Source organism: Psammomys obesus, unplaced genomic scaffold (assembly GCF_907164565.1).
Source record: "Psammomys obesus unplaced genomic scaffold, mPsaObe1.curated_primary_1811, whole genome shotgun sequence".
Taxonomy (NCBI): domain Eukaryota; kingdom Metazoa; phylum Chordata; class Mammalia; order Rodentia; family Muridae; genus Psammomys; species Psammomys obesus.
In genome coordinates this window covers 13,059,783-13,079,391 of record NW_026592732.1, presented here as the reverse complement: position 1 = coordinate 13,079,391, position 19,609 = coordinate 13,059,783, and positions in this window count along the sequence as shown.

The window sequence follows — 19,609 nt, the reverse complement described above, 5'->3', positions numbered from 1 at the left end:
ACTTTCCTGCCCAAATACCCAGAAAAACTGCGGAATGATATCCTCTTGGTCTGAACTAGACTACCACTATAAGATTAAAAACCTAAAACACAAAGCTTGGATATGTTCTTTTAATTGGCTTTAAAAATGTAGAAAAAGGGTCTTGGCATTCAAGAGGAAAATCTGTGGATCAATATAATAAATTCCATGTTCAAGCAAAAGAACAGTGAAGGGTGACAGCCAGGGTGGAAGGGCAGACAGGACTGGATATCATGCAGGCTAGCAGGAATCTAATCACAGACAGCATATACTGAGGAAAATCTGAAAATCAGAAACCAAAGGTAAATGTTTTCCTTAAATTCACCACAGTTCTGAATTTCATTGATAAAGGAGAGGTCAACATTAAAAATAAAAACTTGAAAACAAAAACATGTTTTTCTTGAATTATCCTTAGTTCTCATCTTTCACAAGTGTGATTTACTTTTTCTGTGACTGTGACAAAAAGGCCTGACAGAAGCAACTCAATGAAGGAAAGCTTTGATGGGACTTGCAGACAGAGAGCACAGCCCATCCTGGTGGGGAAGGCACAGCAGCAGAAGCTGGAGACATGCAGTTACTTTGTGTCCACAGTCAGGAGACGAAAATGCCGATGCTCAGTCCGCCTTCTCCCTTTCCTTCAATACAGGATCTTATCCCATGGAGTGATGCTGTGATGCCCCGCACAGGAACAGTCTTTCTTTTTTCCTCAGAAACACCTCTTTGGAAGTATCTTCATAAATAAGCCAGGAGATATGTTTCTATTATGTTTCTAAATCAAGAGAATTTGACTTAATTATAAGTATGAGGAAGGACATAAACACAGAAAATAACCTTCTCTTTTTGTGAAATGAAGGCAAAGGATATGGTTATCTCTAACTTCCTTTTGCCAAGTCACTGTTTTCAGAGGTAGCTGTGTAGGACTACACATCAGCATGGCCTCTTTTTGCAATAGAAGCCACAAACTTCCAGTGGATTCTGAAAGTAGCGACACAGCCATGACAAGGGAACATGAGTATTTTCTCAAACAGGAAAACAACTCAGGGTTGCCAGCCACTTCCACTGGGGCCTTTTGGAAGATTTCATTTCCACAAGCCTTTGGAGCGCATTTCTGGAGCAGATGAGAGCTCAGGAGGCTGTGGAACCTGAGTCCCAGCCTTTGAAGTCACTTCCTATGGGTTGTGTTTCCTTTTAAGAGAGGATATATGGAGCCATACTTTAACTCATTTACCAGAAGAAAATCAAATCAGAAAGCAACGGAGTTATCCCAAAGGCCCTGAAGGGAGGCAGGGGAGAGTGAATTACAGTAATAGGGGAGAGAAAGTGAAGAAAGAAAAGAGTGGAACGTCAGGCAACAGAAACACCCAATAAACTTCCATCTCCTTAAGTTTTGTAAAGGGAATAATCTCCCTTCTTTCATACCTGCCTTGTAAATAATGCAGACACAAGAGTGAAGAAAATAATTAGAACATGCCCTTTGAAGTGCAGGGACAATTCCATTTACTGTGTTAAACACACATGGATTCTGGGTACAAAATTACATGAGAGGAGTTTAATAGATACAAATTCAGAAAGTTCTTTCAGTTTTCTAGAGTTATATGACAACCACACAGAAGTATTAGGTGGTTTCTGAAAGGACAGATTTTCAAAGAGGATGTTTCTTAGGGCTGCTGAGGACAATTCTAGATCATACTGTGCTAATATGGACTTACAGCACATGAAATGTGTGTAAGGCTCCAGAAACATTGTCTATGAATGTTGACTTGTTTGCCAGAAGATTCCCCAAATCACACTTCATTAGCGTTAGCACAGGCTGGGTTAAGAATATTAACCTAACCTGATAAGCTAGGGTCAGGTGGAAGGGGATGAGGACCTCCCCTATCAGTGGACTGGAAAAGGGGCATGAGAGGAGAAAAGAGAGGGAGTGCGGGATTGGATGTAGATGAGGGAGAGGGCTTTAGCTGGGATACAAAGTGAATACATTGTAATAAATAAAAAAATATTAAAAAATAAAAAGATTAAAAACTAGATTTACAAAGAATAAAAAAATAATATTAACCTAATTGAGATGTCCTTTACTAAATTGATACATTCACAGAGCAAGTAAGTTCTCTTTATTGTTGTGGTTAGTTGTGATAGATTTTGGTCATATAACATGCTCTATAAGCATTTCCAAGGGATTAGACAATATTACTCAGTATAATAATCACTTCCCTTTACTTTTTAAGCTTTTTTCATTAGTTGTCAAGTACATGGTTATTAATGTAATTGTTTCAATAAACGATTAGACACAGACTACAACACTCCTCTGAAAACTCAATATGCCAGTGAAACTGACATAGTTTAGGGAAATTAAATGCCCTAGCCAGTAGGCATACATAATCAAGCTTAATGGTCATCAGCAAGAATAACAAAACAAAGGACCATACTTTAACTCCCAAGAAGAAAAATCAAATCAGAAAGACTGTATTCTGTAGTGTCATCATCATCATTGTTGGGACTTTTATTACCAAGTCTGATCCATAGCAGAGCCAAAGAAAATAATTACTCTATGAGTAATTTCTTCCCTAATATGATGCCAACTAAGTTGCATTGCTAGAGAGAGTTCCATTCTGACTATTGAAAATAGGAAAACACAAAGCAGGATATTGAAACCAACCTTCCAGCAGAGAAGCCCCATCTTCTCAAAAGCTTCCCTTCTGATTTAGAAGATGTCCCCAGGCCATAAACGCTCAGCCTCTTTAAAAACTGGATTCCTCTAATCCAGAAAGTAGGGAAAATACACTTTTTCAGAAATGTGAAACCATGGATCTCATGGCCCTGACAGCCCTACACCATAGCAGGAAGTAGAGAAAGGAACAAAGCATATCCTCCTCCTCCTTTGCAGTGTGCATTTCACTTTCCTGGTGTCTTACATCCAGGAAAAACTTTCACATCCAACTGTGTGTGTGCCTTATACAGGTTCACTGTGACTTTAAAGGCAAATCACACCACAAGGACATTACTGACACAGTCACCATCGGCTCACAGCAGAGCCTGTAAAGGCTTGGCACAGAGAATTAACAATCAAGGCAACAGAATTACGTATTTATAAGGATACTTTGTATAAGTAGTTTATATATTTTGGATATTATTCCTTTGTTGGATGTAGGTTTGTTGAAGATCTTTCTCTAGTCTGTAGATTGCCATTTCATTCTATTGATTGTGTCCTTTGCTTTATAGACTATTTCAGGTTCAAGAAGTCCCATTTATTTATTGTAGGTCTTAGAACCTGAGCTATTGGTGTCCTGTGCAGGAAGCTGTCTCCTGTGCCAATGAGTTCAAGCTCTTACTCATCTTCTCTTCTACCAGATTTAGTGTGTTTGGTTTTATGTCAAGGTCTTTGATCCACTTGAACTTGAGTTTTGTGCAGGATTATAAATATGGATCTTATCACACTTTTTTACATATAGACATCTGGTTAGACCAGCACCATTTGTTGAAGATGCTGTCTTTTTTCCATTGTATGGATTTAGCTCCTTTGTCAAAAACCAAGTGTGTATATGTGTGTGGGTTTATTTCTGGAGCTTCTATTCAATTCTATGATAAACATGCAGTTTTTATTACTATTGTTCTGTAGTATAGCTTGAGGTCAGGTATGGAGATATCTCCAGAAGTTCTATTACTGTATACTATTGTTTTAACTATTCTGGTTTAGTTTTTTTGTTATTGTTGTTGTTGTTTTGTTTTGTTTTTCCACATGAAGTTTGGAATTGTTCTTTTTTGAGGTCTGTTTTTTGTGTTGGTATTTTGATGGAGATTGCATTGAATATGTAGATTGGTTTTGGTAAGATGGCCATTTTTACTCTGTTAATCCTACTGATCCACGAGCATGGGAGACCTTCCCATCTTCTGGTATCTTCTTCAGTTTCTTTCTTCACAGACTTGAAGTTCTTGTCATGCAGGTTTTTTACTCCCTTGGTAAGAGTTACCCCTAGATACTTTATATTATTTGTGGCTGTTGTGATGTGTGAGGTTTCCCTAATTTCTTTCTCAGCCCATTTATCATTTGTGTACAGGAGGGATACTGATTATTTTGAATTAATATTATATCCAGCAACTTTGCTGAAGAAATTTATCAACTGCAGGAGTTCTCTGGTGGTATTTTTGGGGGTTTCTTATGTACACTATCATAACATCTGTGAATAGTGATACTTTAAATTCCTCCTTTCTTGTTTGTATTCTTTTGATAACCTTTAGTTGTCTTAATGCTCTAGGTAGAACTTGTAGTACTGTGTTGAAGAGATATGAAGACAGTGGGCAACCTTGTCTTCTCTTTGATTTTAGTGGGATTGTTTTAACTTTCTCTCCATTTAGCTTGATGTTGGCTATTGGCTTGCTGTATATAGCCTTTATCAGGTTTAGGTATGGGCCTTGTATCCCTGATCTCTCTGAGTCTTTTATCATGAAGAAGTGTTGGATTTTGTCAAAGCATATTTTCTGCATCTAATGAGATAATCATATGCTATTTTTTTTCATTCTGTTTGTTTATATGGTGGATTACGTAGATGGTTTTGTATGTTGAACCATCTCTGCATCCCTGGGATGAAGCCTACATAAACATGGTGGATGATGTGTTTGTTGTGGTCTTGAAATCAACTTGCAAGCATCAATGTTTATAAAGGAGAGTGGTTTGAAATTTTCTTTCTTTGTTGAGTCTTTGTTTGATTTAGACAGCAGAGTAACTGTGGCTTCTTAGAATAAGTTTGGTAATGTCCCCTCTGTTTCTATTTTGTGGAATAGTTTCAGGAGTATTGGTATTAGCTATTCTTTGAAAATCTGGCCAAATTCCGCATTAAAGTCATCTGGCCTCAGCTTTTTTTTTTTTTTTTTTTTTTTTTTTTGGGAGGTTTTTTTTTGGTTTTTTTTTTTTATTTTGGTTAATTTCCGCTTTAAAGTCTTTTGGCCTTATTTTTTTTTTTTTTTTTTTTTTTTTTAATTGGGAAGCTTTTAATGAGGTTTTTCTATTTCCTTAGGTGTTAAGCTGCTGTTTAAACAGTTTACCTGCTCTTGATTTAATTTTGGTAGGTGAAATCTATCAAGAACGTAATCCAGTTCCTTTAGATGTCTCAATTTTGTGGAATACAAGCTTTTGAAGTAAGACTTAATGATTCTTTGGATTTCCTCAGTGTCTGTTGCTATGTCCCCCTTTTCATTTCTAATTTTGTTAATTTGAGTATTGTCTCTCTGTCTTTTAGTTAGTTTGGCTAAAAATTTGTCTATCTTGTTGATATTCTCAAAGAACCAACTCCTGGTGCCATTAATTCTTTGTATTGCTCTCTTTGTCTCTAATTTATTGATTTAAGGACTGAGTTTGCTTATTTCCTGCCATCTACTCCTCTTGAATTTGTTTGCTTCCTTTGTTCTAAGGTTTTCAGGTAATCTGTTAAGTTTTTCGTATGCGATCTCTAAAATTTCTTTATGAAGGCACTTCCTCTTAGCGTTGCTTTCATGGTGTTCTATAAGTTTGAGTAAGTTGTGCCCTCATTTTCACTGAATTCTAAGAAGTCTTTGTTTCTTCATTTCTTATTTCACCCTGTAATCACTGAGCAGGGAGTTTTTCAGTTTCCATGAAGGTGTAGACTATTTTTTTTTTTTTCTGTTGTGGTTGAGGTCTAGCTTTAATCCATGGTGATCTGATAAAGAACAATGGGTTAATCCAATTTTCATGTATCAGTTAAGATTTGCTTTATTACTGACTTTATCGTCGATTTTGGAGAAGGTTCCATGTAGTACTGAGAAAAACTTATATACTTTTGTGTTTGGGTGTAAAATTCTGTATACAACTATTAGGCCCATTTGATTCATGACCTCTGTTTGCTTCATTATTTCTCTATTTAGCGTCTATCTCAATGATCTGTCTATTGGTGAGAGTGGGGTGTTAAAGTCTCCCAGTATTAATGTGGTGGAAACAATAAGTCATTTAAGCTTTAATAATGTTTCTTTTGTGAATGAAGTTACCCTTGTATTTGGGGCATAGTTGTTCAGAACTGTGATGTCCTCTAGGTTAATTTTTCCTTCTATGAGAAGGAAATGTCCTTCCCCATCTTTTTTGATTAATTTTATGTGAAAGTCTATTTTATTAGATAGACTATAAAGGGGCCAATATCCAGAATATATAAAGAACCCAAGAAATTAAATGCCAACAAGCCAAGTAATACAATTAAAAACTGAAATACAGAGATAAACAGAGAATTCTCAACAAAAGAATCTCAAATGGTGGAGAAGCACTTAAAGAAATGGTCAGTGTCCTTACTCATCAGGGAAATGCAAATCAAACAACTCTGAGATTCCATCTTATATCTGTAAGAATGGCAAAGATCAAAAATTCAAGTGACAACACATGCTGGCAAGGATGTGGAGAAGTAGAAAACTCCTCCATCCCTTGTGGAAGTGCAAACTTGCACAATCACTTTGGAAGTCAAGCTGTTGCTTTCTCAGGAAACCAGTCATAGCCAGCCATACCTCAAGACCCTGTTATACCACTCCTCACCATACACCCAAAAGATGCTCCACCATAGGAGAAAGACATTTGCTCAGCTATGTTCATAGCAACTTTATTCATAATAGTCAGAAACTGGAAACAATGTAGATATCCCTCAATTGAAGAACGGGTTAAAAAATGTGATACATTTACACAATTGAGTACTACTCAGCCATTAAAAGCAGGAAATCATGAACAAATGGATGGAACTAGAAAAAATCATCCTGAGTGAGGTAGCACAGACCCAGAAAGACACACATGGTATACACTCACTTATCATTTTAGTCATATAGTACAGTATTGACATACTACAATGCACAGACCCCAAGAAGCTAAGGTTGGTGGGCATCTTAGGCTTCATGTGGGCCCACTAGTTGGGGAGTGAAGGATATCTCTGACAGGGACTATATTGCCTGCTTTTTGACCACTTTACTCCTAATGGGACTTCCCTACCAGGCCATAGGGTAGGAAGACAAACTCAGTCCTCATGTGAATAGATGAAATGGAATATCTGGGTAAGGGAGCTCCCCTTTTCCAAGGTGTAGAGCAGAGTGGATGTGGGAGAGAGGTTGGGACTGGGATAGAGGATGGAGAAACTTATGACTGAGATGGGAATTGAATTAAATAATAAAAAATAATTAAGCAGTATAGATGCTCCAGTATTTCCATTTTCTATTCCACAAATGAGCTGACGTGGGTTTTCAGTAAAACACCATAAGAAACAACATGTGAACCAATGAAGGTATTCAGAAAGTAAAAATTTCACGTAATATTTATGTTCTATTAGAAAATGATGTTTATATTCTTTAGAAGTGGGATTTTTCCTTATTGGTGAAAATCTTATCAGTACATGGGACACCTCAAATTGGGCATTTCTGAAGTTGCCATTGTTTTACTAAGGATTTTTTTTCTTTACATTAAAAGCAACTTGAAACTTCAACAACAAAAAAAGAGAGCTGTGGAGGAGCCATATTTGTAGAAAGAAATAGTTCTCATAATCAGAGTGACTAGAAAATGTCTAATAATACATTTTTATACAGTAGATTACTAATTGTAATTGTCCAAGTTCCCAAACAACAGAGAAGGAAATTGGTGAAATTAACTACAGATCCACATATTTAAAATATATTTAAAATATTATTTCAATATTAAAATATAAATGATAAGATATTTAATATTTTTATTTACATAAAGTTTCTGAAATATGGTGTTTATTTTACATGTACAGCATCTTTCAATTTGGACTACTAACTTTTCAGTGACTCACACTTGTAAGTGCCAAGTGGCTGCCATTTTGGAAAGGAACTGAAATGCCTCCTGATACCAAGTTGTAAGCTTTGTGTAACAAGGTCTGCCTGGCTCTATTCTGTTCTGTTTTTAATCTGTAGAGTCTGAATTTCTCAGATTTCTATGGGCATAACTAAAATAAGTGGCCCACGAAGCAGTCAAATTTTACTGTTTCTCAAATTAAGCGATGTTTCAGGGCCAACTTTAATCTAACTTTCTGACGTATTAGGAAAGACTCTCATTGACATAACTGGTCACATGTATGTTGTACTTCCTGATATGTATGAAGAAAAAATTACAGAAAGAAATGTGACCATCAAGATTTGAAATATCTAGTCTAAATATGAAACAAAAAGTTCATTGACCATTCTTTGTGGTTCCCTTAAAGACTACTACTGTGTGTAGACAAGAGTACCAGTAGCTCAACAGTGATGCCTAAGCTTGTAGTCCATCTTCCCTTTGTAGTATTTAATAGAGAACAGCAGAAAGAGCCTATGAAATTAATATCCAAGATCAGGGATCAGAAAACAGTTTTAGAGGACCAGAGGGTAAACACATTAAGTTTTATGGTCCAAGAAACAAAATGGAGATTCTTGTATAACTAGTTCAAAATGATAAAACCGTTCTGAACTCACACACCATGCAGATGTTGGGGGCAGTCCAGATTTGCCATGGAGGGATAGCTTTAGGACCTTTGTGTATCTTTACTCTGTACATGCTAGGGGTGTATTTTCTAGGTTTAAGTTGGTACTTTCACTGGCCCATGAAAACCTGTAACAGATCTTAGCATTATCAGCTCACCCCCACTCTATAGAAACCACAGAGTCTGTGCTAGGCTAAGGCAGAATTACTGCATAATTAGGTGAGCCAACCTCCTTTCTGCTGCTTTCTAGGTCTACAGAAGACAGCCTCTGAGAAGCCTTTTGTCTGACTTCTGGATGGAAGGTACAGGTGTGAGAAATACTTCTTGGGGGAAGAGGGCATACTCCTGAAATGTTCATCACTATACTCCTTGGGAAACTATTGTAATTCTCAATGGCCATTATTTTTCACTAATAACAAGTCAAGTGTTCTTGTACAGAGATATGTCAAGGATGTGTTCTGAGCTTAGTCCTGTTACCTTGGACATAAAAGCTACTCCACACATAAAACATAGACCTAGATGCCTACCTCCTATGATGGCTATTAAAACCAAACTATGCAAGTCAATCAGTCAGTGCATGCACACACACATGCACACATATACAGAGATATACAGCATATAAGTAAAAAACACATTGGAAATACTAAGCTAAATAAAGTTAAATGTGTTCCTTACTGCAGACTCTTGAGGCATGCTTGTTATGATAGCAGTCTCTGTGACTCACTAGAAATCCTTAGGCAATTATTACCCAGACTTGTATGATAGAGGTAAATTTTGCTACCCTGAGCTGATTAAAGTGTCCTTTGTCTATTCAAGACATTTACAAACTGACAATACAGACAACAGGTGTTTGTAACACACTCTGTACTTAGAACTGATACTTAAGGTGATTCTCAAATAATTCCTTCAAGTGGGTAATAATCAACATAACAGTGAAGAAGCTGTCAGGTAATTGCAGCTCCCTATAACCGGAGAGCAGGATTTGGATTTGTACCAGATCAAATCACATCTACTTGACCCATATGAAATATAAAAGCAACAAACAAATTGCAAGGGCTGGTCTTGAGACTCAGTGGTACAGTGCTTAACTAGCAAATATAGAGTCCTGGAAGAGGACTGGAGAGAATGTGGAGGAGGGAAAGGAGGATGTGAGTGGAGGGGAGACAGCGGATCTCTGTCCTCCACACAATAGGTGGAAGGGAACAATTTCCTTCCCACCTACCTCACCATCATTTTTAAGGCCAATCTCCTCAAAGCCCATTCTTGCCAGCAGAGGACTGTGCTAAGTCAAAATAGTTGATCACATTGGATTGATGTTTTCTGTGAGAAGGGCTCCTACTGACATTCTTTACTTGGTTTGATGAAATAATTACAGTTTAAGATTCCACAGCAGGAGGCACAAAGCCCTGCCAGCTTTTGGACACAGGATTGAACTTCAATTACAAAAACCTGGGAGCAATTATACAATTGCAAAGAGGCTTAGATCCTCCACCTACAAAGCCAGAACAATAATAGATCTACATAAAACTTTATAGCATTTAATATTCTTTGTTGCATTATCGCTTACCAGAGTTTCTGGTATATAAGCAAGCAACCACTGATATTCACTTAGCAATAAAAAGGCTCCTAATGAAATTCTGCTATATTCATAGATCAGTGCCTTGTTCAGCTATTGTCAGAGAAGCTTCTTCCTGCAGCAGATGGAAACAAATACAGAGACCCAGAACTGTAAAATATAGAGAGAGTTAGACATTTCAGGACACTTATCCCTAAATGCGATCTTGACATCAAATCCTTCTCCTCAGGGCTCAGGGAACTCTGCAAAAGAGGAGGTGGAAAGAGTGTCAGAACCAGAGAGGACACCAAGAAAACAAGGCCTTCTAAACACGACAGGACTGGAACACATTAAAATTCACAGAGACTGTGGCAGCATGCACAGGGCCTACATGGTGCTGCACCTGATGGGGTACTAGAACTGAAAAGACAAAAACTCTGTCTCTAACCCAGAAGCTATCTCCAATTGGTAATCACTTGCAAATAAACATTTAGTTTCGCCCAAGGATGTTTCACTGGGAAGTAAACCACACATGCCCTGCAAAAGATGGCCAACAGAAAGCTAACTCAGTGGCATCTCTGCAGATGTCAAGTCCGAGCTTTATATTTCTTTATTTTTAATTTTATCTTTTTTTAATTTTTAATCTTATTTATCCCACAGGTTCTTTGCATATATAATATGGCTTCTGTTTTCATGAGATTCCTGAGTGTGTGAATGTGTGGTTCTCTGTGTCTATAGCTGTTCCGTATGCCTTTGTGGGCTCTTTTTCTTCTATTAGTTTCATCCTATTCCAATGTATTTCTTTTTGTTATATCATATCATTTTATATTATAGTATAGTATAATATATTATATTATATTTATTATATTATTATTCCTGATTATTTTTTAATGAGAGATAGAAAGAAGCTGTATCAGGATTGGAAGGGATATGGAGAGGAACTGGAAGAAGTAGAAAAAGGGGAAGCCAGAATCAGGATATAATATAGAAAAAAATCTATTCGCTACCAAAGGAAAAAAAAAGAAAAAATACATATAAAATAAATAGAAAGTGAGTAAATAATATGTGTTTAAGTTGTCATATATAAACACTTCCAAAATGTTAGAGGTTAAAATTATCACTACTAGAAGTTTTTATCAATTTCAGAAAGTTTGTGATTTTATCTTCCTTAATAAAGAACACCAGTATCTCTAAATCCTTGTAAATTTGTTATTTATGTACCATAAAATATTTTATAGAAACATTCTTTATTATTGTAGCAGTTGGGATCCCCAAACTAAAGAGAAGAAATCTCTAAATCCTGTGTAACCCCTTAAATCCCTTCAATAAAAGTTTAGTGCTTTGGGAATGGGAGATATTCTTTTTATTGACACACAAGACAAGTGCCCTTGTCACTTGAACTCCCAGAGTCCAGGTGACTGAAAATAGAAGAATAATCAGAAAAGAGATGAACTTCAGACACTGTTACAGCCCTACAGGTGACAGTTGAAGAATATATCTTTCTGTGATACAGTCAGGTATTATTTGGGGTCACTGACAACAAGCACATCATAGTTAGAATTCAAAGGAAACAGAAAGTTATGTAGAATAACTTCTCCCTAAAACAGTGGTAAATGTGGTTGTGTGATTAAACTTCAGCTGCATGACATGTCATCCCAAAATGTCTACATAAAACAGTGTAGTTAAGTTTATTTGGGGCTACTCAGCCTATGACCTTTTGGTCATAAATTGTAACATAATGGTATCTTATGTTCTTATTAAATGAAATGGTGATTGAGTGCTTATCCTGTGTAAAATCCCACTTGGGAAGTATATTGAAGATAACCAGATGTCCCTAAGCACAAGCAAACTATCTAGGTTTTACATAAACTGCATAGACCAGAGCACTAAAACAAATTCCTAGCAGTAGGGTATAGAGACCTCTCACTGAAATAGGAAATTTTTATGTTTTTATTTTTGTCTTCAGCTACTTACTTGATATTTTTTATTTGAAAAACATTTCATTATAGATAATACTGTGTTATATAAGAATATTTTCAAAGATGATAGTGTGCATTAATCATATTTCTCCATGTCCACTCTCATCATTAATCACACCCTTCTTTTTCCATTATTTCTCATTGCTCTCCTGGATAATTTTGACTTTATTTCCAGGACATATATATGTCTATATATAATATTTTGTATATATGACACAACGTACACACACACACACACACACACACATATGTGTGTGTGTGTGTATTTGCATAAAACCTAGCAAACACATTCAAGAAAAAAACTCATAAAATTTGTCTTTCTGAAACAGACTCAATTTGCTTAATACCATTATCTTCATTTGCATTTATTTTTCTGAAAGTGACATAGGTTTATCTTTTTTTATGGCTGAAAAAAATCCCAGTGTTTGTATAGAACATGTTTTCCTTAACCATGCGCTGGTTGACAGACCTCTGTGCTCACGGTAGAACATAGCTACGCCACTGTGGACAGTGCTGCAGCCAACACTGATGTGCAAATATTTCCAACATGCTGACTCAGGGTCATGAGCCTAAATGTCAGGAAAAGGTACAGAAGGGGCATATGCTAGATCTATTTTTAGTTTTGTGAGAAATGTACTGACCGAACAGCAGCTTCCTAAGTTTGCATTCCTGGCAGCAGAATCAAAGTGATTCTTTGTGTCCATATTTCCATCAGTATTTGTTGTTTGCTTCCTAATGGCATCCATTCTGACTGCAGAGAGTCTCAAATAATGATACATTGAATTGTCTTCTTAATACACAGCTGTTACACATGAGTGTGGTGGCACATGTCCGTAATTCTAGCATTTAGAAGGAGGAGGAAGGGTTAGGAGTTTGGGCTAGCACATTTGAGGCATGAGACCTTAAAGGCATGATGAATAGGGAAGGTACAGGTTTACTTTATTGTATATATGTTAATATCAACATAACAATAACCACTATTATGAAAATATGTGTGAAACACTCTCCTAAAATTACTTATGTTGTCTGACAATTTTGAGGGAAAGCCTGATGGTGTCATGCTACCAGAGAGGAAAGAATATAAATCTTGTTAGATAGCAGGTGCAGGTAACACTGTAGATACAGGTTCACCTTAAGCTCTGTGATGACAGTCAAGGCGCTCTTCTGCTACTCTGAGTGCTGCTACTTTCCTATTACCGTTTGTAAAAACGTTAATCTCGGGGTTGTGAAATAATTCCCAAGACAATTCTCCACAAAGGAGTCCAGGATCAATCTGAAGACTCTAGCAACTGGGTCCCTGCTTTTGGCTCTAAATGTTCCACCCCATTTTCAGGAAACGCACAGTGGGCTAAAGGTCTTGCTTCAAAAACTGTGCTCGTATGTCCCCCAGTAACATGCCAAAGCGTCCTGCAGAAACACACTCCTCCGAAGTGCACAAAAGCCGATGGTAGTGCATCTCCTACCTCTGAGAGACAGAGGCTCTGTTGCTTAGTCAGTGGATCCTCTCCTCTCCGCAGATATGCAAGAAGGAAGGACAATCGTAGGCGAACTAGATAGCCCTGGAACCAGATTCAGTGTATAAGAAAACATTTCACATAAGGCAAGCCATAGCCTTGCTCTTTCCTTTTGCAGAACTTAGGGCTAATTTTAACTCATTGTTTGACTTCCCCAAGTGATAGGATCAAAAAGCCATGGGAGGTCATGTTCTCTGTGCAGATTACAGAATGACTCTATTTTTTAAAATATAATATCTTATTTATTACAATTTATTCACTTTGTAGCCCAGCTGTAGCCCCACCCTTGTCTCCTCCCAATCTCGCCCTCCCTCCCTCAACTCCTCTCATTCCCTTTTTCCAGTTCACCAATAGTAGAGGACCTCCTCCCCTTCCATCTGACCTTAGCCTATCAGGTCTCACCATCCCTCTCATAGTCTTCCTCGGTGGCCTAGTCAGGCTGCTTCCCGCCTCAGGGAGAGATGATCAAATATGAACTCCAGCTGTTCAAAGATCCTTACTGGACAGCAAGAATAGCGGGATTGAAAAAAAAAATCTAGGTAGCTGCACAAATATTCTATCTCGAGTCTCTGTAATTAAGACAGAAAACTGGGCTGTTCACTGAAGAGTCCACTGTGCCTCCTTTCAACATTAATTATGACATTTATCATCATGCGCCTTTGAGGACAAGGAACCCTGCCATATTTCTGAAGGCAATCAATCCCAAGCTTCTATTAAACGCTGCTTCTGGACCAGCACGGAACAGCATGGGCCCCTGCTCTGCCGGTTCATTAAAGACTTCCTCCTGCCGCTCAGCAGCAGGAGCAGACGCAGAGCCCTTAAAAGCCACAGCGGTGGAGAGCGCTGCCATGCACATCTGTGCTGCTGCATAATAAGGGAGTGAGCTGAAACTCTTCTGCCGAGGCCAGTGAGGAGAGGGGAATACAATAGAGGATGCTTCCTCATGTTGCCCATTCACTCTCTACAGGGCCAGTCAAAATACATTTTCCAAACTATAACAACTGTCCTTCATATTAATTGGATCGTGACAGAACTCTGATGCTTCATTGTGCCAGAAAGAATTTTCTGTATCGAATTTAGAGATGATGCTTTCATCTTATTAGACTTCTCAAGCCTTCATAAACTATCTTATGTTAAGGATTACTTTCTTATAGATATATTTCTTATTATAATTTTAGCCATGAAAGTTGGCTTCTAAATTGTAATTTAAAAACTAAGCTTTATTTTTTTCATTCTCAATATTCTTAAGAAAGTCTTGTGTTCAACTTCCTAAGATTTTCAGACTTTGAATCACACCCAGTCACCCTGCAACATCTTGTATCGTTTCAGAAGGGAGTGCTCCAGCGTGTTTTCTCCATTGACCCGTGTGCCACAGGTCAGATGCTTCAGTAGTTTTTATGGATATTTAACCAAGTGCAAGGACTAAGGCATATCTACTACGTATCTTTATTTTCTTTCTATTATTTTGTGTGTTGTGTATACCTGCCACTGTTTCTGTGTTTCTGTCTCTGTGTGTTCACCGTCTGTGTGTGGGTTTCTGTGTGTGTGTCTGTGGATTTCTCTCTTTCTGTGTATGTGTATATATGTAGCTCTCTGCATCTCTGTGTGAGTATGTCTGTGTGAGCATGCCCTTGGTTGTGTATGTGTAAATGCAAAAGTAGCCATATTGTGTTTAGTTGATGTGCTTTTTATTCCAACTAAATGGTATTATATTACTTCTGGCCACCTGGGTATTCAGTGAGCAGCCTTAGTGAATAACATTTAGTTTTTGGTTATACTTCCGGGGATATGCCATCTGGCTGCTCATTAATGTTCATAATAATGTCTTTAACTAAAAATAATGGTACTAACCAGGCCACACAGCTCTCATAAATTGTCCTTAAATCACTCCAATCCTTTTCCCAGATATCTCCATGCACACCACACTCCACCTCCAAGTTCATTCTTCTTTGCCAGAATTCCGGCCAGAGCAGGAAGCAAGGGACTTCTAGTTACCAGGCTTTTCTTTATGAGGTATGCAACCATTCTTGTTCCTGAGGCCCCAGGTATCCAAGAAGTCACTAAGCCTACATGCACATGTGCTATTTTATGAGATGATGTGCATGCAGACCAGGGTATGCCAGAAGCCGCTGGCTTTTCATTCGATCAGGAAAGTAAAGAAGCTACCCTGTGCACAGGGGGAAGGCTCGCTTTAAGTATGTGGATAGTATCAGAGCTTTTCAACAGCAGGTCACTGTCCATCAGTGGACCTTAAAATCAATTTAGTGGACTGAACCTATCACATATTTAGATGTTAATTAATTGCTGTTAATTCCTGTTGCTTTATTTTTTTTAAAAAAAAAAAGGACTTTGGTTTTATTTAACCTTCACAGAGTTGACAAAGATAAAACCAGCCATGCAGCTGGTCTTCACAAACAGGACATGCAAAATATGGCATGTAGTCAATTTCATGACTAAGGTATAGTTCACAGATGAATGCTAATAGCACCATATGGCCTACCTTTGTAGTCTTAAAGATTATTCCCAAGGATTAGGTTAGTGGTTGAGCTGTGAATAAAATCCTCACATAGCATTCTTTACATGCTGTTATCCTTAGGTAAATATTTGGCACCTTCTAAGGATGAATCTGAAAATTTCACCATTGCCCTGGTTTTACAGAACAGAGAACTAAACGGGATCTCTTAGAAAGACAGAACATAATGCCACACCTCTTCTCTGTGAGATGTGGGAGTGTGTACCTGGTAATGTAGGAGTCAGAGCTTCCTGATCTTCCCAGGCACATTGCTTCCTTAGTGAGGGCTGAGGAAATAGATTCCTGAGAACACAGTGGGACCCATACTGTCCCTATCTCAGAGATCATTCTTTCTGCTGCCTTTCCTGAAAATGCTGCCTCATGCAAAGTTGTGATAACATCATATACTCTTTAGTTCCTAGTTCAGTCCTTCTAAGATTCAACTCTATTGAATTTTCTGGAATCATTTGTCTGTTTCTTTCTCCACTGTTATATATAGATTCCCCCCCATCTCTTAGCCACAGTATTTTCTCTCACTAAATTTTCTATTTTTAATTTACCTATTGAGGCATTTTTCTTTTATAGCTTAAAAATGCCATGACCTCAGGACACCCAATAGGCTGAGGAAAAAAAATTAAATCTGAACAATTTGAAAGACTCTACTTTTGGAAAAAAAAAAAAACACATACATATAGATCATAAAATTTTTCTCTGATAATGCTCCAGAGAGCAAATTAGATAGATGGCTGGAGTTCAATCAAAACAACTTTGAAATGTGTAGGGACTGGGTTATTATAGATTTCTGCTGCCTACATTCTGTGGTTTCCTCTTTATTATAAACTGTAAGTTCAGTCTAAAACACTTCCTCCTGTCCAGAACTCAGTTGCTTACTTGCTAACAACCAGCCTGCTAACAACTGTCTCCTACAGGGATTTGATCAAATTTGTGATGGCTCAGAGTTTTTTTCTATTTTTTCTCATACAGCCATTAGTATGTTGGAGAAGTATGATTTTACCTCATTATATGATTAAATTCTTGTGTAGTAAGAAAACATAAGCAAAGGGATGACACCATGCAAAGAGTCAGCTAGGACAGAAATGCCCGACTAGTGTTTCTGGTGCTTGGTAGTTATATTATTCTTGTCTTCCTTTGTTTGAGCTTGACCCAAAAATGTAGCTCTCTATAGAAGCCTGTTGTCCCTTCCCAGGGATAGACAGCCCTAAGTAGAATTAAGGCCTACTCAAGAGGTGGTAATTCACTCTAAACTTAAGCAACAACCCATTGCTGGTTAGGCCATGGAACCTAAAAAAAGAACTTACTAATGCCATTTACTAAATCAATATAATTCTTAACTTAATTCTAAGTATCTTTTCTTGTCTCCTCATTTAAGTGAAGTTCTCGCCCTTCACCAAAAACCTATTTGCAGCAGATAAGATCCTTACAGAAAGCTACAACTGATTAAAATTGCAGAGAATAACTGATTATGGGCTACCTGTCCTCAGTTTATATATTTACAACACAGATCCTACACCTAAGACTCAGAGAACATTATGGAAAAAAGGCCAGAAATATTGTAAGAGCCAGAACATAGTGTTTGCTAATAGAGACTATCTTACAAAAACAAAAAAAAAGTCCAACAAAAAACAAAAACAAACAAACAAACAAAAAAAACAGATGAGGGGTGTAAGGAGGAGAGGTGGAACTAGGAAGAGACAGAAATTAGGTCCCTCACCGTCACTCTGAGGTGTGTAGCGCTGTGAACCGGAAAGCCTTGAGCATCTTATTCTTCCCCCTGAGGTTGATATTCCAATAAAAAGACAGGGCTCACTTTGGAAATCAATATGGCAGTTTCTCAGAAAATTGGCAATCAATGTACCTCAAGACACAATTATATCACTGCCGGGCATATACCTAAAGGGCTCTCCACCCTACCGTAAGGACACTTGCTCAACTATGTTCATAAACAGTTTTATTCATAATAGTCACAAGTTGGAAACAACCTGGATGTTCCTCAACTGAAGAGTGGATTAAAAAAAAAAGTAGTGCTTTTACACAAAATGGAGTATTACTCAGTTGTTAAACAAACAAACAAACAAACACGACATCATTTAATTTGTAGGCAAATAGAACTAGAAAAAAAAATCTTCCTGAGTAAGGTAAGCCAGAAAGACAAGCATAGTATGTACTTAGTTATAAGTGGAAATTAGCTGTAAAGTAAAAATAATCATGCCATAATTGACAGATGCTGCAAAGCTGAGCAACAAGAGGGGCTTAAAGGAAGATGTAAGGTTCTCCCTGAGAAGGGGAAATGGAATAAAGTATTCCAGTGGACTGGGGGCTGGTGTAGTTGGTAGAGGAGGGGTCAGGTTGCAGGGAAGGGAGGGAGAAAATATTGAGAGAAACAACTGGAATTGGGGGCCATTTAGGGAACAAGGTAGAAACTTAGTGCAATGGAAACTCCATGAAATCTATGAGACTAACCCTGGCACAGACTCTTAGTAATGGAGGACAACAGAGCCTCAATTGGCCATCTTCTGTAACCAGGCAAGGTCTCAAGTGGACACATTGGGACACCAACCAAGCCACAAGTCTTTCAACCTACAGATTCCCTGCCTTCAGAGTGTGCTGGGACCATAGCCTAGCATAATCATCATTAGAGATATCAGAAAGACTTCATCTAGCAGCTGGTAGGGGCAGATGCAGAGTCACACAGCTAAATATTAGGCTGAGCTCATGGAGCCTGTGGAAGGAAGGGTTGGGGTAGATGAGTGGCACCAGAGGTGTCAAGGACATACCAGGAGAACATAGCCCACAAAATCAGCTGACAGGGACTTATGGAGCCTCACAGAGATCAGGGAGCCTGTGGAGGTCTGACCAAGTCCTCTGCATTTATGTTATTATGGAGTAGATTGTTGTGGGATTTCTAACAGTGGGAGCAGAGTCTCTGACTCTTTCACCTCCTTGGGGGACCCTTTCCTCCTACTTGACTGCCTCATTCAGGCTTGATGTGAGGGTATTTGCCTAGGACTGTTGTAACTTGTGCCACGTTTGGTTGAAGTCCACGGGAGGCCTGTTCTTGTCTGAGGAGAAGGGACAGGGAATGACTGGGGAAGGGAAGGAAGGATAAACTGCTGTTGGGATGTGACTTATGAGAGAAAAGTGAATGAAGTTAAAGTGATGGCTCATGGGTAAGGAGGCTGGCTTGAGGATTAAATGCGTGAACTTAATAAGGACTCAAAAACAATTACTTCAGTTTTTTTACTTCATCAAACTTCATTCAAAGAAAATAGAAACCAACCTGAATAGTATCTCAAGAAAAATATTGATTTTTTTTTCCAATTTTGATCTTGTTTGTCTTGGATTTTCTTCGATGGTCTCAGAACTACACTGACCTTTACATAGTTGTTCTATGAGTCTAGGACTTCAGGCTTGTTATAGAATATGGCTATAAATTTATACATTCAATGAATTAAGAAATTTGCCAACAATTCACACTGAGGCAAATTTTCTTGTGTTTCTTCTTATGATGTTCTCAATTTTTAGGTACTTTACAATTTCTATGCCCCCTTCTTTCAAGCTCC